Here is a 6,171-nt window from a genome sequence, read left to right on the forward strand (position 1 = left end):
CCCTGGTGTTTTACAATTGTTCGCAAAATGACCTGAACGAAAACAGTTATAACATACTTTATAACTAGATATTAACTTAAGACGAGCTTCATTACTTAATGCAAGGAACTGTGAACAATCTTTTAAGCTGTGGTCACCTTTACAACAGGGACAAGTCTTGGTGACAGGTTCAGTGCTTGGAACACCAAAATTCTGTGTCGTTACCATGGATTTTATTTTGGGAACGTATTTATTAGTGACGGGAGTATTATTTCGTGATAACTCTAAAGTTTCAACTAAGTCAGCGCGCGTATGAAGGAATTGAAGGAAAGCATCGAATGTGATTTTGCTATTCTTGTCTACACGGCCCTTAAACTCCTCCCACTCACGATAAGACTTCTGGTCTAACTTGCGAGTAACTACATATATTAATAAAGTGTCCCATTGTTTAACTGGCTCACCTAAGGATTCTAATGAACGCAAGTTTTTATTTAATTGGTCTATCAAACCTTTTAACGCCATAGAGGATTCCTTAGCAATAGCTTCAATGTTAAATAAAGCTGACACATGATTCTGCACTAATAATCGTTTGTTATCATGACGATCACATATTAAATCCCAAGCAACCGTGTAGTTGCTAGCGGAAAACTCAATCGATTGAATAACTAAAGCAGCAGATCCCTCCAGAGAAGCACGCAAATAATGGAATTTGTTTATTTGGTCAATTTCATCATTATCATGGATGAGGCTAGTAAAAGTATCACGAAATTCTAGCCAATTGCTATAACACCCATTAAACCTAGGTAGCTGTATTGTAGGCAACTTAATCGGCTTATGAATGCTGACACCTGTATTTCTATCACTACATATAGACTCATTATCTTTATTGTATAATTTCAACAATTCTTGAGACCTAGACAAAGCTTTATAATATAATGATTCGAATTCTGAACGCTCAGACAACTGTACTTTGATATCGTCAACTATACATTCCAAACGCAACTGTACCTCATCATATTGCACGTACAACGACTCGATCTTTTCCCTACGCAATTGCAATTCAGTAACCTCACAACTGCTTAGTTTTTTATCATGCGACGCATCGAGGTAATTAATAAATGCTGTTAAACGACCTTTGAAACTTCCACGCTTTTTTACTAACTCCCTTTCCTCGGACATACTGGGATTCGAGTGTCGTCGACCTGAAATGTATATAATGACAAGTTATATAACAGATTATGTACTATTATAATTATAAACTAGGTACTATGTTTTGGAATTGATTTTATTATATTAACAATGTAAGTAAGTAATCTTTATTGTGAATGTTAAAATATAATAACTAATTTAACGGCAAATATTATTTACACCACGTGTTTCTTAATATATGTATAAGTTAATAAATGATTATTTTAAGTACACTACGGCTTAATTAACTATATTATAAAGTAAATGAATCGTAACAATATCTAACACTAATTAATATATTATAATTAACAAGTACCTACGCATCAACATTAATAATTGAATGTATGTCTCTTAAACGCATTAACACAATTATAAATCGAAGTAATTACTTCTAAAACACTATTTAAGTATTAAATAATCATATTTCTGCTAATCATATGAAAATAATATGAAAATGAGAACTATTCAAAATGCAAGTCGGTACTATATTAACATAATTAATACAGGTATAAAAATGTACTAACCTTTTATATTTCTTATATATATCAAAGTTAAATACAACCTGTTCGAGTGTTGGGTGACGATATTATCCACTAGAAAACTTAACACCGTTGAAAAATGTGTACTGATACCAAATTCACTCTGCTCACGTGTAAGTCCTCAAGTTGCAGTTAATTTTAACTCCGTTGTTAATTAATATTTCTGATTCGTTATTATTATCTTCTTTAATTCTCGAAGAAGGTATAATCAGGCTCGATAATGGACCATGTATAAAGGGATAACTGGCTTGACGAAATAAAACAGGCGAATTTGGATAACTTAGAAATCGTGTTAACTGAATGCCGGTAAGATCGCTAATCACCGTCGGAACGGTGTACATAAAATATAACTTAAAAAATAACTTATAAGTGAGCGCTTCGGGTTGCTCTTTAAACTTATCAGGCGCTCGAACACAATCAATCAATCAAAAGCCTGTAAATTCCCACTGCTGGGATAAAGGCCTCCTCTCCCTTCGAGGAGAAGGTTTGGAACATATTCCACCACGCTGTTCCAATGCGGGTTGGTGGAATACACATGTGGCAGAATTTCAATGATATTTGTTACATGCAGGTTTCCTCACGATGTTTTCCTTCACCGCTGAGCACGAGATGAATTATAAAGACAAATTAAGCACGTGAATCAGCGGTGCTCGCCTGGGTTTGAACCCGCAATCATCGGTTAAGATGCACGCGTTCTAACCACTGGGCCATCTCGACTCCTTTTATTGATTGAATATATGTGTACAAAATATAGAATTTTCTAGTACATACATCCAACATATATGTACTTGGAGGTGTTATATAAGACAGTTCGTTTCAAATCGAGCTACCTACGCTTTCTGGTCACGTCGCCGTTCAAATAAAATATTTATACACAAACGCTAACGACTCGCTCATACCTAATACATTAGTACTAGTTTTTGGCAATATTCATTCATCAGATAACACAATAAATAATAATATATATATCTACTTATTAAAATAATATACGTATGTAGTCGTTAAATACTCTGATTGTAATCACTTAGTTTTGAGATTTAATTCTGAATGGCCAGTGAGGGCAATCACTTTTTCTAAAGAAATGTCAGCTGTAAAGGGGCATATGACGGATGCTCGGAGCTTGTAAAAACGTGTAAAAATCCAGCAATTAAATTTTTGTATTATTTCGTGTTTATATATGATAATGACCACGAACGAAACAATCTTGCCCAAATCTGTAGAATTTAACATTTTATAAAGTTTTAGTTTAGTCTATATTTATTTTAACAGAACTAATACTAAAAACAGTCATTCTTGAACATTTTCTCTTCACTGTTCTGTACACAGCCTATACGACTATGTTTAAAAAACGTTTTAAAAAGAGATAAACATTTCATATACCCCTTCGTTCTATGTCTGGTAAATGAAATAAAACATATAATTCTGTAGAAATTGAATACCACATTGAATAATAACTAGTAGAAATATTAAATAACAAATAACTAAATCCGAAGACAATTGCACGTCCAGAAAAAAAAAACAAACAAAACTCTCAAGTTGAACACAAAAAGATATTTTCCCAGAGAGACGAGCGAAACGTCAAAAATATAAGTAGGAACCGACTGTTATTTGTCTTGATGACAAATACTGGGGTCGTCCAATAAATACGGAATCTTCCACATTGTTTCTAGATACCGGTCATTAATCATTTTTATGTTAGTAATTAATATAAAGAATCTAACGACAAGGGGCCAGTGGTTATTATTGAAATATCTCCGTCGATCTGTTACTTCCATTTGTCGCTGGAGTTACGCTATGTCCTTTATTATTGAGATAAATTTTAAGACTTCTCCGTACCAGTTGGTACCATTCAATCATCAAATATTCTGCGCCCAAATAATAACAATTACTTGGCATTAATGATGATTTGAAGTATGAATGAGCTAATGTGTCTATAGGCACAAGGAACATTGGTTATAAACCATTGATTAAAAGTTCTTACAACGCCAATGTATATGGGCAGTGGTGACCACTTACCATTGTGTCCTAGGATTCTTGATGGTAAGTAGTCAGTTGTTACTCGTTAGTCTGTCTATATATTAAAAAAGATGTGTTTTATCAATTTAATTTTGTGTGTATTAATTTAATTTTCAGCGTTATTCTTTTATCTCTATATATGGTTTTGCTTACTTCAAGTTGATTGTTACAACATAATAAAAGCTATGTATTCGTAATTTAAATCACGAGCAAAGTATACATATTTTTTAATGAATTCACTGTGTATATAATATCACTGTAGTTAGTATACTTCAATATGCTCATAATATTTTATTTACTGGGATTGAAACAAAGTATTGGACAAAGAGATAACATATAGAATGAATATTAATTATTCGTAGATTATCAATAAAAAGTAAGAAAATGTTTAAGTTGCGAGTGAGTTTTGTTCGACTGGTCGATAGTGACTTTAAATTCTGAGGCCCAGTGGGTTGGAAAATTGAGAAGTGGATTAGGCAAATCACTTTTCATTCCATCCCGTACCCGACGAAGTTTGCCCTTTTAAATTTTATTATCTTAAAGCATGTGCCCATTGTCAGCCGAGAAATTTGACGGATGGGATATGTCATATTTGACAACGTTTATACCGATTACGACAACGCCTAAAATATTTTTTATATTCAGTTTTTCTTTCGGTTTTTTATTTAATATAACTTTGATATACAAAAATAATTAATTAAATTAAATAGTTATAATATAAATTTATTTGTTTGAGAAACAAAATAAATAATTATTTTTTAAGACACTTAAAAGTTAATTAATAACGTATCTTATGGTAGACATGTTTAGTGTAACTAAAGTGCAATTAAAACAAAATAAAAAGTATCGAAGTAAACCCTAGCCGTCTAATAAAAATCAGCAAACCTCTTAATTCTTAACAAGAGCGAGGATAATTTCATCTTTTAATTGTTACTGTTTAGTGTACCCAGTAAAGTCAAATAAGGCTCGAAAGCCAACTGAATGGGCTACTTGAAGTAACTATGCTGCCCAGAAAGAGATCTGTACGTTTTCATGTTAATCAGAAGAAAAATGTATTATATTACAAGTGCAAGTCATTGAAAAGAAACATTTTTATATAATACATAACTTCATCACCAAATTATATATGACAGCTGGATTTAAGCTCGGGTTCCATCACGGGACACTAATTATTGTAATAAACAGCATTGTAAATCTGTTTATTCGAAAAGAGGAGCTATATGATATATGAGTTTCTTGTCGTTTTGTCTCGATGCAGGCTGATTTCCGAAATGGTGGTATTATTTAAATATCGTCGATTCAAAAATGCTATTGTGAAAGAAGTACTTAAATAAAATTTATTTGATTTATAGATGATTCGATTAAGCACAAAATAAAGTTGTGTCTATGTAAACACGTGCATCTTTTGTATATTATCCAGATTTGACATAGCGCTCCATTAGATCAACAAGCCTCAATCGAAGTAATACAAATTACTATCGTACCGCCACGGCTTCGTACGTTTGTAATACTGATACTAAATATATTTACCTTATTGTCTATGTATTATATACAAAAGGCTTCCTATCAAATCACTCCATCTATTAAAAAAAACGCATCAGAATCTGTTGTGTAATTTTAAAGATATAAGAATACATAGGGAGGGGTATAAGTATGCTTATATCTTTAAATGTATAAGGCATGTAAGCAACTTGATTTTATGCTATGTAATGATTGTAATTATATTTTCTCGCACTAAGTGTTAAGCTCGTTCCAGAGTGGATTCAATGATAAGTAGATTGTTAAGCGGATTGTGAACAGGTAATCCATTGGGGGTAATTGCTAATTACACAACATTAGTTGTAAGCTAATAATGACAATAATTTTGTGAAAAAATCACATACTTCAATGCGAACAAGCACTGGCGCCGTTTGAAGCTTATGGTCTATTTGAGAGCGGATTTAGATTAGCGTCTGTTAATATTTATAAGCCTACAAGTAATTTTCTACTATTTCAGATACGAGATATTATGTCGATACTCTGTAATGGAACCATTGGTTCCATTTTTTGCCAATATTTGGTAATTGGTTACCACTGTTTATGGATATTGGCGCAAAATTGGTTATGAAAGGAATATTAACTATTCCTTACATTGACATACAAAATCATTAAATTAAACTTCGCAATTAAAAGCGGTACCAATAGTAGCATGAATTAAATTATTATTTAATCAATATAGCCTGACTGCTTATTATAGCTAGAGTCGAGAGTCGGTTTTTAAAATGAGCCTCTTAAAATAAAATACCGTAAAAAGTTAAAATTTCAACTAATTCAAAGACCTCTTAGTACATAACGTAGCAATCTAAACCTAGATATATTATTTAAAATTATGAATTCAAAAGCGGTTATTTACAAATTACTAAAAAACAGTTCCCCCCGAAAGAACGGGGCTTAAAAATTTAGCAGGAAA

The sequence above is a fragment of the Vanessa cardui genome, chromosome 13 (genome assembly GCF_905220365.1).
Source record: "Vanessa cardui chromosome 13, ilVanCard2.1, whole genome shotgun sequence".
Classification (NCBI taxonomy): domain Eukaryota; kingdom Metazoa; phylum Arthropoda; class Insecta; order Lepidoptera; family Nymphalidae; genus Vanessa; species Vanessa cardui.